This window comes from Xenia sp. Carnegie-2017, unplaced genomic scaffold (genome assembly GCF_021976095.1).
Source record: "Xenia sp. Carnegie-2017 unplaced genomic scaffold, XeniaSp_v1 HiC_scaffold_19, whole genome shotgun sequence".
NCBI classification, from domain to species: Eukaryota; Metazoa; Cnidaria; class Anthozoa; order Malacalcyonacea; family Xeniidae; genus Xenia; species Xenia sp. Carnegie-2017.
Genome location: NW_025813481.1, coordinates 7,871,416 through 7,889,420, shown reverse-complemented (window position 1 = coordinate 7,889,420; position 18,005 = coordinate 7,871,416). Strand labels below are relative to the sequence as shown.

General features: G+C 34.9%; 1 protein-coding gene across 1 annotated transcript in view; it reads left to right on the top strand.

The window, feature by feature from the left end:
• The window catches only part of LOC124439570, a 70,759-nt gene that overhangs the window by 41,452 nt on the left and 11,302 nt on the right, over positions 1-18,005 (top strand). Inside the window, exons 1-8 of the transcript XR_006946363.1 lie at positions 351-430; positions 559-699; positions 6,936-7,037; positions 7,594-7,734; positions 10,130-10,299; positions 13,841-13,942; positions 14,503-14,643; positions 17,033-17,202. The gene's annotated coding sequence lies outside the window, so the exon portion shown is untranslated. Of the gene's footprint in view, positions 431-558; positions 700-6,935; positions 7,038-7,593; positions 7,735-10,129; positions 10,300-13,840; positions 13,943-14,502; positions 14,644-17,032; positions 17,203-18,005 lie in introns of the transcript that reaches the window.

Sequence of the window (18,005 nt, the reverse complement as noted above, 5' to 3'; positions counted from 1 at the left end):
TAATGTGAAATTTACGATTGTCTCGAAAAGCAGATCAGTCATTTCAAATCGAAATAAATTTATATTTCATTAAATATATTTTATTAAATACGTTTCACATAAATAGTGCCATTCTATTGAAATGGGAATAATTTAAAATACAATAATAATATTTATGATAAATATAATAATCTTTTAAATAGTATCTATGCGTACAACAATTAAAATGCTCTTCCTAAAGATGCCAGATTTCTACATTAAATAAGATAATTGACTCTCCTAATAATATACTTATGCTTCTACTTTGTCGATTATATTAGATGAAATTTAGAAAATACTTTTATATTTTTTGTGTCACATGACATAATTTGCAATTTCAATTGTATAAATAGTTTAAAACGATAAGCTTCGATGTCTCTGGATTGCATTCAACTTGCTTTTTCGCAGCCAAGTAAGACTCCTTTACCTTTTTTGAGTACGAGTTTGTCATCACCTTCAAATTCGATTGTTGTTGAATACTCCATAACAGGATTGTAACCTTTCATGCATTGCCACTTGTAACCTTGACCTATGTTGTAGACTTGTTGTGCGTTTGATGGGAACGGCTTTGTCCGGCAACCGACGACCCATGTTTCATTTTTCACGATGGCGTATTGAACTTGAACTTTCACTTCATGACAGCCTGGCTTACATTGGAGATCTATAATGGGAAATATAACTGTAAGATGGCTTTCTGCTTAGTTAAATTATCGCTTTTACGGACAATTCGAATTTTCAATTCTAATTTGAATGTCATCGAAAGGTCATCTTAGCCAATTGAAGCGTTGTAAAGGAAAAGTGTATGGATTGCTTAGGAACGTTGGGTATTTTTACCCTTCAGGAAAATCAAGAATTGAAATATCCATTGTGACCTACGGCATCTTGATTTACTGTATATAAAGACTCATTGTAATACACAATTTCGACTTACTTGGTTTACTGAGGTTCTCTGGTAATGTTCGTTCGAAATTTTCGGGGTTGTTGCTTCTAATGCATGTGCTTCTCTTCGCTCTCCGTAGCAGGCGTTGAGATAGGGTGCCCTGTTTCGAACTTGATTTGACCAGGATGCAGGATACCAGAACAGCCAGAATCTGTAATAAGAAATTGCATTGTTATCTCAAGTAGCTAACATATACATGATTTGAAAAACTTTAATAGAAATTGGTCGGAATTTTCATAGTTAGTATGGGTCACTTGTGTACTAAGCATGAGTCATAATTTACGTGGTTTAGGCTACGAAGCCATGATGGCATATCAAAACCTCGTTGTTAAATCTCTCATTTATCACATTAGGAATATTTAGTTTCAGTTGGTGTAAGATAAATTTGATCAAAAAAAAATACTCTGATAAATTTCTCTTTATGAAAAGTCTAAGAATGCTCGATATCAATTTTTCTAATCAACTGTTTTCGCTCAATTTTTTAACTTTAATTTATAATGAATAGGCAGCTTACCTTTAAGACACTAGTCTTGTTGAAAGTAACTTTAACATTCACCATTTTTTTCTTTACGATATTAACGACAAACTTTCTGCGTATCAGTAAGTTGTGGTGATTCGAACACTTGAAGATCAAATTTGATTTTCGACCCGATCACCTTCGATATTTATAAACTTGTTTCTGGTTATTTTTAAATACATTACTTAAACTGAACAGGGCTTGAGCGTATTACAATTCAGTTCCGTTGGGCGGTTGCTCGCTACTTTTGACGTTTCTCAAGAATTTGAAAGCTTAGCGTTGTAGCGCTTGTAGCACTTAACCTATTGCTATACATGATATTGGTCTCTTTAAAAACTGGCCGTCGGTATCGTTATGACTTATATGCTTCAAATAGCCGCCGACACTATGATGTAGTTTTAACAGAAAATAATTGGTTGTCGATATATGTGAATGAAGGATTTTTATGTAGAAATATAGTCAAATATTGTCAAAGATGAGGCCATACGACTGCTGCCTGAAACTATAAGAAACCTTATGATTAGAACACTCTTATAGCTACCACTTATAGCAATACGCGAAGTCTTAGAATATAGTACATAATCAGTATTTTTATTTGCTTGGCTATTACATGTCAGCATTTACACATAGCTGTAGAAACTCGTTCGAATTCCCACGTGTGCGTTTGGAAAGTACAATTGCATAAGAGCTCCTGTACTTTTTCTCATTTCCATTCCCCAGCGCAAAAACTTCGCATGAATAATCTACTCGGAGTTTTATTGTATTTTTGTGTTGAGAATGTATTTTTTTTAACATGAGTACATTATTTCAATATCATCGTTGCACATCCACACTGACACACGTAGCTTTTAAATTGGCTTACTGTAAAAAAGTCCTGTGACGGTGTATCCGATGGAAAGTCTGTATCGTCGTAGCGACATACTTGATTAATTAGCCATGCTTATACATTTTGTGTTTCATCAAATTTTCTAAGAAACACAAGTTATTTTGAGGATGCGCAAATGCGAAAGACGTCAATGTAACTGCGACGGATGTTTAATAAATTTTTAAATAGTTATGTTGATGTATTAATAATTGATCAGACCTTTTTGTGTTTTTGAAAAAGTTCAACGGTGGACAATTGAACAACTTAAATAGCCATACATGCGGACATAAAGCTTCCTTTTTTGACGATAAGTCGTGTTTGTAAATGTAGATCGTCCAGGTTCCGATTAGTTCAGTGCTTATAGATGGACTGTTGGTGTTGGTGTTTACTGTGGGGATGACTATGAATTGTCGAAACGTCGGTCGATATCAACAGCAACATTCCCTCTTAGGACATGTCACTGTGGAAACATGTCACGACACTCTTTGATTTAAACCGTTTAACAGGGAGTTGAAATTTCATCAAAACAATGACTTATTTAATATGTATGTCACGTTTCAAAACAAAGCACGTTTACCATTTTTAGTAGCTACGAGTCTTTCAATATCCTTAAATGAACAACCACTCAATTATTGTAATTTCCTTTCGTATTCTTGAACCGAAGAAAAGCGATATCTTTGCTAAAGTGACTAGTGGGTGATAAAGCAAAGTTGTCATTGGCTTCGAAATTTTAAATTTAAAATACGAACACTGGATTTTCACGAGGCGATGAAGGTTGATCATCTATTATGTCGTAGACACATTTTCCTTACTTCAAAACTAAATGGACTTTGGAGGAACTCGAGATTCGATTGAATATGATTTTTTTTGCGGCTTATAATTAATAGAAATTCTTAAAGTAAAATATCAGTTAAGAAAAAAAAATTGATGGCCTCTGGAGTGCACAGCCCATCGCCTAATGACCTATATATAAAAGTATAATAAACTACACGTTATTGTGGTAAAAATGGCTCATTCGAAACTCGGCCAATTCGAAACACTTGCATGAAAGGGAACACGTGTGATAGAATCTTTCCTTTTCAAGGGTCAAGGGAAATAGTAGCTACAATGCTTAACACTGTTAACTCGAAAGCAAAATGCCGACATAACGTTCTACTCACTGACAAGGTTGAAGTTTTTTAGAAAATTCAGATGCTTGGGACTGCTGCTTTGTAAGCACGTGCTTCTCCTAGCTCTTCCCAATAGGTCTTCTGATAGACTGCCGTGTTTCCATGATAAGACTACTGTTGAGGATGAGAGGAATGCCGGAACCTGTCCATGGAACGATTGCGATTGTTTTTGTAAACATGCGCATGCGTATATACGATCTATTTTGTTCATCTCGCAGCTTTTTAATGAAAACCTGCGCAAACGCAGCGACTAGCAAAGTCAGTATTATTTATTTTAGGGGGTTTTTTATGATGTATTTTTTCCAGTGCCCAACTGATACGATACACTAAATCATTTACACCTAGCCCTGAACATTTGCACCTTGTCATGCAATTGGGAAATTTTATAGTTCATTGCTTCTTAATAAAGTAAATGATTTGTATCCGGGAGTATCGCTATATGTTTGTAGATGTAGATCGTCCAGGTTAGCAGAGTCCTGAGAAGGACTGTTGGTGTTGATGTTTACTGACGTTTCGTCTTGACTCTGAAGATGACTACCGTTAAGGTTGTCGAAACGTCAATCAACATCAACACTAACAGTCCTTCTCAGGACTCTACTAACCTGGACGATCTAAATCCACAAACATGTAATCATTTTTTTCAACCAAAAAGTCTTGTGCACATTTACGGGGGCTCAGTTTCAAGTAGCTAATATCAGGCAACATATCTGAATTTGTTTGTATGTACCATTTACCTTGAATCACAAAAACAGGAAAACAAACAATCTCAATTATGGCGGCAACTAAACCATATTTTATAAATACGACAAGTTTTTTTAAAATAAACATGTTTCAACATCTCATGATGCCATTCAGTATATAAGAAAGAGTATTATGTTTGTGATAAATATATATAAAAGTGATATGATACAGTGATACAATTTTTACAATTATGAGTAGATTATTATATATGTATAAATTGTGTCACTGTATCTTATATATTTATCACAAACATAATACTCTTTCTTAAATACTGAAGATGGCAACATGAGATGTTGAAACATGTTTATTTAAAAAAAACTTGTCGTATTTACTTAATGCGCTTTATCAATGATACTATTACGCAGTTACGGTAAACCATGTTTACAGAAATATCCACTGCTGAATACCGGATATGTGTGATCAACCGACTAACCACAAAGGTACGCACGGTAAATTTCCCCCTATCTTAAAAACAACAAAATTTAACAGCTCTAAATGATACAACATGCTTGTGCTGTCTTTTTGCAGAAAATGCTTTTTATGATAAAAGAACGTTAAATGCAAAGAAACTAGGAAACACCTCAGCGAAAGAATTGCCAAAAAGCAGCTGACATTTGTATAAAAATCTAACACTTCGAATGTTCAACTTGTATATTTTTTCCAATACAAGCGTTGTCGGTTTTAAAATATTAAACGTTAACTGAACTGAGAAAAGAGTAATTGGGCTCAGTTAAGTTTTTTTCGAGCATATCAAGCAGAAAGCAGCAATTCCATATTATACATTGTGGACGTAGTATTGTAGAGCAATTGTTCTTATATTTGATTACTTTAAAATGTTCTAATGTAATGAAATGGTTTACTTTATTAGAATTATGTTTTTGTAAATTAAATTGCTATATCTTTCATTGACCATTTAACTATTTAGTTAATTGGGTCAGCATGGAGTCTGACCACTGTGATTTATCTATTAAAGCGGTTGTCGTCGTTGAAGACGAACGTATATAGGCCTACCAAATAAAACTTTTTTCAAATAACACGTTTGTAATGAATATATTTTCTGGAATCAGTTTGCACGAGGTCAATGTTACAATACCTTACTATCTATAAAGACGTTTCTAGCAACTCGATTCTTTCGATTTTGTAAGAATAAGCGGAAACGCATTTTTTATGTACTGTATTACACTGCTTTTTATAACATTATCCTACATCATTTTGAAATAGAACCTTATTATGAACTAATCAATGCATGGGAATATTTTTTAGAAATTTGGAATTGTACAGTTTCCAAGACATATGTTTACACGAAGAGCAACAATTAAAAATAGCTGTGGCATATACAGATCTTTCCTTTTCGTTTAATGTCTTTACATTATCTACTTTAATTTATGTACTTTAGATCAACCGGATAACAGGGCAGATGCTATTTATAAAATATCAATTACCTAATTACCTAGCGTATGTGTAAATTATCGAATACTTAGCTATTGAAGTGCACATGTTTACTCTGTACCATATCGTAGAATTCCCAGCGCCATCTTTCTCCTGTTCTTTTTATAAGATTTCACACCAATCACACGCTTAACGTACCAACTAATTTTCGGTGAATTAGGGATCAAGTGAACTCTAGAAAGATCACTTTGATGCTGCCTCTTATATACAGACCGTTGTCGTTTTGTAAGGCGCTATTTAGTATGACGTATCTAATCACTGTCGACATCAATCTATGAATGTGATCTTTCCTTCTGTTGGCTGTTAAGATAGTTACAAAATATATTTGCAACTGGCTAGAATACCTGTGTTTACAATGGTATTCCTGCTACATAATCTTTATTTGTACGTGACTCCCATTGACATGTCTTTGTGCTAATAACAGGGTCTTACCTTGTGTTTCGTCGCTTGACAGCTATGAGCCTCGTCGTACTAGCAATATATTTACTGGTACATTAACTTTATGTAATTTTGGTTGGATGAAATCCACGGATTAATAAATCACGTACAATAAAGTCATTGAAGTCCTCCGCAATCCTCCGCAATCCCCCGGATTAGTTTGTCCCGAACGTGAAAACGTCTAAGCGATATTTATATATTGCTAACATTCTCGTTTGTTTCGGCTGGTAATATTCCAAACAAACGAACCAGTGTCTACTAACCTAAATGGAAAACGAAAACCTTACTGTTATATGGTCATTCTTTGTGGGCACCATATAACTGAAGCAAGCTGCTATTCGTAATCGTGCCTTATGGCGTCTTTTGCACATAGTTTCCATGCATTATTCCACATATCGATGTAGCGCCGGTGTATCACAGTGTACATAAATGTAACCATAAGTATCCCATTATCCTTATAGTCGTCAATTCAAGAAAAACGCGTAAGTGTGTTGGACTTTAGTGGAATATTTAGCTCGCATTTTCCGGTTGGGAAGAAAGCTTAAGCCTGGTTATGATGTTTTTGCAAGGTCATGATGTTGACATGCTCGTCTTTAACTTCGTGCTTCCACCTGCGGCTGGTTTTTCGATATGCAATTGCTCCAACGGTTTTTCTGATCGGTTTTAGAACAATGCAAGATGAAGGCTCCTGTTTGATAAGCGCTTTTTTATGTTTGAATTTCACGTGAAAGTTATTCACTTTATGTTTCCACTATAAACCTGACTATTTCAAACATTCAGTTTTGTTTTCAAATGTAGGAAATGAACCACGCGTATACCTAGTGAGCCCTGTCAACAGGAAACGGAGTGGGATGATCCAAATTTTTACCATGAGATCATAAATCGGAAACACGAAAAAAGGTAATGTAAAATTTACGATTGTCTCGAAAAGCAGATCAGTCATTTCAAATCGAAATAAATTTATATTTTATTAAATATATTTTATTAAATACGTTTCACATAAATAGTGCCATTCTATTGAAATGGGAATAATTTAAAATACAATAATAATATTTATGATAAATATAATAATCTTTTAAATAGTATCTATGCGTACAACAATTAAAATGCTCTTCCTAAAGATGCCAGATTTCTACATTAAATAAGATAATTGACTCTCCTAATAATATACTTATGCTTCTACTTTGTCGATTATATTATATGAAATTTAGAAAATGCTTTTATGTTTTTTGTGTCACATGACATAATTTGCAATTTCAATTGTATAAATAGTTTAAAACGATAAGCTTCGATGTCTCTGGATTGCATTCAACTTGCTTTTCGCAGCCAAGTAAGACTCCTTTACTTTTTGAGTACGAGTTTGTCATCACCTTCAAATTCGATTGTTGTTGAATACTCCATAACAGGATTGTAACCTTTCATGCATTGCCACTTGTAACCTTGACCTATGTTGTAGACTTGTTGTGCGTTTGATGGGAACGGCTTTGTCCGGCAACCGACGACCCATGTTTCATTTTTCACGATGGCGTATTGAACTTGAACTTTCACTTCATGACAGCCTGGCTTACATTGGAGATCTATAATGGGAAATATAACTGTAAGATGGCTTTCTGCTTAGTTAAATTATCGCTTTTACGGACAATTCGAATTTTCAATTCTAATTTGAATGTCATCGAAAGGTCATCTTAGCCAATTGAAGCGTTGTAAAGGAAAAGTGTATGGATTGCTTAGGAACGTTGGGTATTTTTACCCTTCAGGAAAATCAAGAATTGAAATATCCATTGTGACCTACGGCATCTTGATTTACTGTATATAAAGACTCATTGTAATACACAATTTCGACTTACTTGGTTTACTGAGGTTCTCTGGTAATGTTCGTTCGAAATTTTCGGGGTTGTTGCTTCTAATGCATGTGCTTCTCTTCGCTCTCCGTAGCAGGCGTTGAGATAGGGTGCCCTGTTTCGAACTTGATTTGACCAGGATGCAGGATACCAGAACAGCCAGAATCTGTAATAAGAAATTGCATTGTTATCTCAAGTAGCTAACATATACATGATTTGAAAAACTTTAATAGAAATTGGTCGGAATTTTCATAGTTTTTGTATGGGTCACTTGTGTACAAATCATGAGTCATAATTTACGTGGTTTAGGCTACAAAGCCATGATGGCATATCTAAACCTCGTTGTTAAATCTGTCATTTATTACATTAGGAATATTTAGTTTCAGTTTGTGTAAGATAAATTTGATCAAAAGAAAATAGTCTGATGAATTTCTCTTTATGAAAAGTCTAAGATTGCTCGATATCAATTTTTCTAATCAACTGTTTTCGCTCAATTTTTTAACTTTAATTTATAATGAATAGGCAGCTTACCTTTAAGACACTAGTCTTGTTGAAAGTAACTTTAACATTCACCATTTTCTTTTTCTTTACGATATTAACGACAAACTTTCTGCGTATCAGTAAGTTGTGGTGATTCGAACACTTGAAGATCAAATTTGATTTTCGACCCGATCACCTTCGATATTTATAAACTTGTTTCTGGTTATTTTTAAATACATTACTTAAACTGAACAGGGCTTGAGCGTATTACAATTCAGTTCCGTTGGGCGGTTGCTCGCTACTTTTGACGTTTCTCAAGAATTTGAAAGCTTAGCGTTGTAGCGCTTGTAGCACTTAACCGATTGCTATACATGATATTGGTCTCTTTAAAAACTGGCCGTCGGTATCGTTATGACTTATATGCTTCAAATAGCCGCCGACACTATGATGTAGTTTTAACAGAAAATAATTGGTTGTCGATGTATGTGAATAAAGGATTTTTTATGTAGAAATATGGTGAAATATGGTCAAAGATGAGGCCATACGACTGCTGCCTGAAACTATAAAAACTTATGATTAGAACACCCTTATAGCTACCACTTATAGCAATACGCGAAGTCTTAGAGTATAGTACATAATCAGTATTTTTATTTGCTTGGCTATTACATGTCAGCATTTACACATAGCTGTAGAAACTCGTTCAAATTCCCACGTGTGCGTTTGGAAAGTACAATTGCATAAGAGCTCCTGTACTTTTTCTCATTTCCATTCCCCAGCGCAAAAACTTCGCATGAATAATCTACTCGGAGTTTTATTGTATTTTTGTGTTGAGAATGTATTTTTTTTAACATGAGTACATTATTTCAATATCATCGTTGCACATCCACACTGACACACGTAACCTTTTAATTGGCTTACTGTAAAAAAGTCCTGTGGCCGTGTGGTGTATCCGATGAAAAGTCTGTATCGTCGTTGCGACATACTTGATTAATTAGCCATGCTTATACATTTTGTGTTTCATGAAATTTTCCAAGAAACACACGTTATTTTGAGGATGCGCAAATGCGAAAGACGTCAATGTAACTGTGACGGATGTTTGATAAATTTTTAGATAGCTAGTTATGTTGATGTATTAATATTTGGTCAGACCTTTTTGTGTTTTTGAAAAAGTTCAACGGTGGACAATTGAACAAGTTAAATAGCCATACATGCGGACATAAAGCTTTCTTTTTTCGACGATAAGTCGTGTTTGTAAATGTAGATCGTCCAGGTTCCGATTAGTTCAGTGCTTATAGAAGGACTGTTGGTGTTGGTGTTGACTGTGGGGATGACTAAGGATGTCGAAACGTCGGTCGATATCAACAGCAACATTCCCTCTTAGGACATGCCACTGTGCAGACATGTCACGACACTCTTTGATTTAAACCGTTTAACAGGGGAGTTGAATTTTCATCAACACAATGATTTATTTAATATGTATGTCACGTTTCAAAACAAAGCACGTTTACCATTTTTAGTAGCTACGAGTCTTTCAATATCCTTAAATGAACAACCACTCAATTATTGTAATTTCCTTTCGTATTCTTGAACCGAAGAAAAGCGATATCTTTGCTAAAGTGACTAGTGGGTGATAAAGCAAAGTTGTCATTGGCTTCGAAATTTTAAATTTAGAATACGAACACTGGATTTTCACGAGGCGATGAAGGTTGATCATCTATTATGTCGTAGACATATTTTCCTGACTTCAAAACTAAATGGACTTTGGAGGAACTCGAGATTCGATTGAATATGATTTTTGGGGGGACTTATAATTAATAGAAATTCTCAAAGTAAAATATCAGGTAAGAAAAAAAAATTTGATGGCCTTTGAAGTGCACAGCCCATCTCCTAATGACCTATATATAAAAGTATAGGAATCTACACGTTATTGTGGTAAAAATGGCTCATTCGAAACTCGGCCAATTCGAAACACTTGCATGAAAGGGAACACGTGTGATAGAATCTTTCCTTTTCAAGGGTCAAGGGAAATAGTAGCTACAATGCTTAACACTGTTAACTCGAAAGCAAATTGCCGACATAACGTGCTACTCACTGACAAGGTTGAAGTTTTTTAGAAAATTCAGATGCTTGGGACTGCTGCTTTGTAAGCACGTGCTTCTCCTAGCTCTTCCCAATAGGTCTTCTGATAGACTGCCGTGTTTCCATGATAAGACTACTGTTGAGGATGAGAGGAATGCCAGAACCTGTCGATGGAACGATTGCGATTGTTTTTGTAAGCATGCGCATGCGTATATACTATCTTTTTAATGAAAACCTGCGCAAACGCAGTGGCTAGGAAAGTCAGTATTATTTATTTTTGGGGATTTTTTTAAGATGTATTTTTTCCAGTGCCCAACTGATACGATACACTAAATCATTTGCACCTAGCCCTGAATATTAGCACGTTGTCATGCAATTGGGAAATTTTTATAGTTCATTGCTTCTTAATAAAGTAAATGATTTGTATCCGGGAGTATCGCTATATGTTTGTAGATGTAGATCGTCCAGGTTAGCAGAGTCCTGAGAAGGACTGTTGGTGTTGATGTTGACTGACGTTTCGTCTTGACTCTGAAGATGACTACCGCTAAGTTGTCGAAACGTCAATCAACATCAACACTAACAGTCCTTCTCAGGACTCTACTAACCTGGACGATCTAAATCTACAAACATGTAATCATTGCTTCTTTGTAGGCAAGAATTTTTACAACCAAAAAGACTTGTACACGCTTACAGGGGCTCAGTTTCAAGTAGCTAATATCAGGCAACATATCTGAATTTGTTTTTTTGTACCATTTATCCTAGATCACAAAAACAGGAAACCAACAATCTCAATTATGGCGGCAACTAAACCATATTTAATAAATACGACAAGTTTTTTTTAAATAAACATGTTTCAACATCTCTTATATATTTATCACAAACATAATACTCTTTCTTAAATACTGAAGATGGCATCATGAGATGTTGAAACATGTTTATTTAAAAAAACTTGTCGTATTTACTTATTGCACTTTATCAATGATACTATTACGCAGTTACGGTAAACCATGTTTACAGAAATATCCACTGCTTAATATCGGATATGCGTGATCAACCGACTAACCACAAAGGTACGCACGGTAAATTTCCCCCCATCTTAAAAACAACAAAATTTAACAGTTCTAAATGATACAACATGCTTATGTTGTCTTTTTGCAGAAAGTACTGTGTTACAAAATGCTTTTTATGATAAAAGAACGTTAAATGCAAAGAAAGTAGGAAACTCCTCAGCGAAAGAAGTGCCAAAAAGCAGCTGACATTTGTATAAAAATCTAACACTTCGAATGTTCAACTTGTATAATTTTTCCAATACAAGCGTTGTCGGTTTTAACATATTAAACGTTAACTGAACTGAGAAAAGAGTAATTGGGCTCAGTTAAGTTTTTTTCGAGCATATCAAGCAGAAAGCAGCAATTCCATATTATACATTGTGGACGTAGTATTGTAGAGCAATTGTTCTTATATTTGATTACTTTAAAATGTTCTAATGTAATGAAATGGTTTACTTTATTAGAATTATGTTTTGTAAATTAAATTGCTATATCTTTCATTGACCATTTAACTATTTAGTTAATTGGGTCAGCATGGAGTCTGACCACTGTGATTTATCTATTAAAGCGGTTGTCGTCGTTGAAGACGAACGCATATAGGCCTACCAAATAAAACTTTTTTCAAATAACACGTTTGTAATGAATATATTTTCTGGAATCAATTTGCACGAGGTCAATGTTACAATACCTTACTATCTATAAAGACGTTTCTAGCAACTCGTTTCTTTCGATTTTGTAAGAATAAGCGGAAACGCATTTTTTGTGTACTGTATTACACTGCTTTTTATAACATTATCCTACATCATTTTGAAATAAAACCTTATTATGAACTAATCAATGCATGGGAATATTTTTAGAAATTCGGAATTGTACAGTTTCCAAGACATATGTTTACACGAAGAGCAACAATTAAAAATAGCTGTGGCATATACAGATCTTTCCTTTTCGTTTAATGTCTTTACATTATCTACTTTAATTTATGTACTTTAGATCAACCGGATAACAGGGCAGATGCTATTTATAAAATATCAATTACTTAGCTATTGAAGTGCACATGTTTACTTACTTTGATAACATATCGTAGAATTCCCAGCGCCATCTTTCTCCTGTTCTTTTTATAAGATTTCACACCAATCACACGCTTAACGTACCAACTAATTTTCGGTGAATTAGGGATCAAGTGAACTCTAGAAAGATCACTTTGATGCTGCCTCTTATATACAGACCGTTGTCGTTTTGTAAGGCGCTATTTAGTATGACGTATCTAATCACTGTCGACATCAATCTATGAATGTGATCTTTCCTTCTGTTGGCTGTTAAGATAGTTACAAAATATATTTGCAACTGGCTAGAATACCTGTGTTTACAATGGTATTCCTGCTACATAATCTTTATTTGTACGTGACTCCCATTGACATGTCTTTGTGCTAATAACAGGGTCTTACCTTGTGTTTCGTCGCTTGACAGCTATGAGCCTCGTCGTACTAGCAATATATTTACTGGTACATTAACTTTATGTAATTTTGGTTGGATGAAATCCACGGATTAATAAATCACGTACAATAAAGTCATTGAAGTCCTCCGCAATCCTCCGCAATCCCCCGGATTAGTTTGTCCCGAACGTGAAAACGTCTAAGCGATATTTATATATTGCTAACATTCTCGTTTGTTTCGGCTGGTAATATTCCAAACAAACGAACCAGTGTCTACTAACCTAAATGGAAAACAAAATCCTTACTGTTATGTGGTCATTCTTTGTGGGCACCATATAACCGAAGCAAGCTGCTATTCGTAATCGTGCCTTATGGCGTCTTTTGCACATAGTTTCCATGCATTATTCCACATATCGATGTAGCGCCGGTGTATCACAGTGTACATAAATGTAACCATAGGTATCCCATTACCCTTATAGTCGTCAATTCAAGAAAAACGCGTAAGTGTGTTGGACTTTAGTGGAATATTTAGCTCGCACTTCCGGAGTGGGAAGAAATCTTAAGCCTGGTTATGATGTTTTTTGCAAGGTCATGATGTTGACATGCTCGTCTTTAACTTCGTGCTTCCACCTGCGGCTGGTTTTTCGATATGCAATTGCTCCAACGGTTTTTCTGATCGGTTTGAGAACAATGCAAGATGAAGGCTCCTGTTTGATAAGCGCTTTTTATATGTTTGAATTTCACGTGAAAGTTGTTCACTTTATAATGTTTCCACTATAAACCTGACTATTTCAAACATTCAGTTTTGTTTTCAAATGTAGGAAATGAACCACGCGTATACCTAGTGAGCCCTGCCAACAGGAAACGGAGTGGGATGATCCAAATTTTTACCATGAGATCATAAATCGGAAACACGAAAAAAGGTAATGTGAAATTTACGATTGTCTCGAAAAGAAGATCAGTCATTTCAAATCGAAATAAATTTATATTTCATTAAATATATTTTATTAAATACGTTTCACATAAATAGTGCCATTCTATTGAAATGGGAATAATTTAAAATACAATAATAATATTTATGATAAATATAATAATCTTTTAAATAGTATCTATGCGTACAACAATTAAAATGCTCTTCCTAAAGATGCCAGATTTCTACATTAAATAAGATAATTGACTCTCCTAATAATATACTTATGCTTCTACTTTGTCGATTATATTATATGAAATTTAGAAAATGCTTTTATGTTTTTTGTGTCACATGACATAATTTGCAATTTCAATTGTATAAAATGGTTTAAAACGATAAGCTTCGATGTCTCTGGATTGCATTCAACTTGCTTTTTCGCAGCCAAGTAAGACTCCTTTACCTTTTTTGAGTACGAGTTTGTCATCACCTTCAAATTCGATTGTTGTTGAATACTCCATAACAGGATTGTAACCTTTCATGCATTGCCACTTGTAACCTTGACCTATGTTGTAGACTTGTTGTGCGTTTGATGGGAACGGCTTTGTCCGGCAACCGACGACCCATGTTTCATTTTTCACGATGGCGTATTGAACTTGAACTTTCACTTCATGACAGCCTGGCTTACATTGGAGATCTATAATGGGAAATATAACTGTAAGATGGCTTTCTGCTTAGTTAAATTATCGCTTTTACGGACAATTCGAATTTTTCAATTCTAATTTGAATGTCATCGAAAGGTCATCTTAGCCAATTGAAGCGTTGTAAAGGAAAAGTGTATGGATTGCTTAGGAACGTTGGGTATTTTTACCCTTCAGGAAAATCAAGAATTGAAATATCCATTGTGACCTACGGCATCTTGATTTACTGTATATAAAGACTCATTGTAATACACAATTTCGACTTACTTGGTTTACTGAGGTTCTCTGGTAATGTTCGTTCGAAATTTTCGGGGTTGTTGCTTCTGCAATGCATGTGCTTCTCTTCCGTAGGCAGGCAGTTGAGATTGCAGGGTGCCCTGTTTGAACTTGATTTGACCAGGATGCAGGATACCAGAACAGCCAGAATCTGTAATAAGAAATTGCATTGTTATCTCAAGTAGCTAACATATACATGATTTGAAAAACTTTAATAGAAATTGGTCGGAATTTTCATAGTTTGTATGGGTCACTTGTGTACTAAGCATGAGTCATAATTTACGTGGTTTCGGCTACGAAGCCATGATGGCATATCAAAACCTCGTTGTTAAATCTCTCATTTATCACATTAGGAATATTTAGTTTCAGTTGGTGTAAGATAAATTTGATCAAAAAAAAATACTCTGATAAATTTCTCTTTATGAAAAGTCTAAGAATGCTCGATATCAATTTTTCTAATCAACTGTTTTCGCTCAATTTTTTAACTTTAATTTATAATGAATAGGCAGCTTACCTTTAAGACACTAGTCTTGTTGAAAGTAACTTTAACATTCACCATTTTCTTTTTCTTTACGATATTAACGACAAACTTTCTGCGTATCAGTAAGTTGTGGTGATTCGAACACTTGAAGATCAAATTTGATTTTCGACCCGATCACCTTCGATATTTATAAACTTGTTTCTGGTTATTTTTAAATACATTACTTAAACTGAACAGGGCTTGAGCGTATTACAATTCAGTTCCGTTGGACGGTTGCTCGCTACTTTTGACGTTTCTCAAGAATTTGAAAGCTTCGCGTTGTAGCGCTTGTAGCACTTAACCGATTGCTTTACATGATATTGGTCTCTTTAAAAATTGACCGTCGGTATCGTTATGACTTATATGCTTCAAATAGCCGCCGACACTATGATGTAGTTTTAACAGAAAATAATTGGTTGTCGATATATGTGAATGAAGGATTTTTATGTAGAAATATAGTCAAATATTGTCAAAGATTAGGCCATACGACTACTGCCTAAAACTATATAAAAACCTTATGATCGGAACACTCTTATAGTTACCACTTATAGCAATACGCGAAGTCTTAGAGTATAGTACATAATCAGTATTTTTATTTGCTTGGCTATTACATGTCAGCATTTACACATAGCTGTAGAAACTCGTTCGAATTCCCACGTGTGTGTTTGGAAAGTACAATTACATAAGAGCTCCTGTACTTTTTCTCATTTCCATTCCCCAGCGCAAAAACTTCGCATGAATAATCTACTCGGAGTTTTATTGTATTTTTGTGTTGAGAATGTATTTTTTTTAACATGAGTACATTATTTCAATATCATCGTTGCACATCCACACTGACACACGTAGCTTTTAAATTGGCTTACTGTAAAAAAGTCCTGTGACGGTGTATCCGATGGAAAGTCTGTATCGTCGTAGCTACATACTTGATTAATTAGCCATGCTTATACATTTTGTGTTTCATGAAATTTTCCAAGAAACACACGTTATTTTGAGGATGCGCAAATGCGAAAGACGTCAATGTAACTGTGGCGGATGTTTGATAAATTTTTAAATAGCTAGTTATTTTGATGTATTAATAATTGATGTGACCTTTTTGTGTTTTTGAAAAAGTTCAACGGTGGACAATTGAACAAGTTAAATAGCCATACATGCGGACATAAAGCTTTCTTTTTTCGACGATAAGTCGTGTTTGTAAATGTAGATCGTCCAGGTTCCGATTAGTTCAGTGCTTATAGAAGGACTGTTGGTGTTGGTGTTGACTGTGGGGATGACTAAGGATGTCGAAACGTCGGTCGATATCAACAGCAACATTCCCTCTTAGGACATGCCACTGTGCAGACATGTCACGACACTCTTTGATTTCAACCGTTTAACAGGGAGTTGAAATTTCATCAAAACAATGACTTATTTAATATGTATGTCACGTTTCAAAACAAAGCACGTTTACCATTTTTAGTAGCTACGAGTCTTTCAATATCCTTAAATGAACAACCACTCAATTATTGTAATTTCCTTTCGTATTCTTAACCGAAGAAAAGCGATATCTTTGCTAAAGTGACTAGTGGGTGATAAAGCAAAGTTGTCATTAGCTTCGAAATTTTAAATTTAGAATACGAACACTGGATTTTCACGAGGCGATGAAGGTTGATCATCTATTATGTCGTAGACATATTTTCCTGACTTCAAAACTAAATGGACTTTGGAGGAACTCGAGATTCGATTGAATATGATTTTGGGGGGGACTTATAATTAATAGAAATTCTCAAAGTAAAATATCAGGTAAGAAAAAAAAATTTGATGGCCTTTGGAGTGCACAGCCCATCTCCTAATGACCTATACATAAAAGTATAGGAATCTACACGTTATTGTGGTAAAAATGGCTCATTCGAAACTCGGCCAATTCGAAACACTTGCATGAAAGGGAACACGTGTGATAGAATCTTTCCTTTTCAAGGGTCAAGGGAAATAGTAGCTACAATGCTTAACACTGTTAACTCGAAAGCAAAATGCCGACATAACGTTCTACTCACTGACAAGGTTGAAGTTTTTTAGAAAATTCAGATGCTTGGGACTGCTGCTTTGTAAGCACGTGCTTCTCCTAGCTCTTCCCAATAGGTCTTCTGATAGACTGCCGTGTTTCCATGATAAGACTACTGTTGAGGATGAGAGGAATGCCAGAACCTGTCGATGGAACGATTGCGATTGTTTTTGTAGCATGCGCATGCGTATATACGATCTATTTTGTTCATCTCGCAGCTTTTAATGAAAACCTGCGCAAACGCAGTGGCTAGGAAAGTCAGTATTATTTATTTTTGGGGATTTTTTTAAGATGTATTTTTTCCAGTGCCCAACTGATACGATACACTAAATCATTTGCACCTAGCCCTGAATATTAGCACGTTGTCATGCAATTGGGAAATTTTTATAGTTCATTGCTTCTTAATAAAGTAAATGATTTGTATCCGGGAGTATCGCTATATGTTTGTAGATGTAGATCGTCCAGGTTAGCAGAGTCCTGAGAAGGACTGTTGGTGTTGATGTTTACTGACGTTTCGTCTTGACTCTGAAGATGACTACCGCTA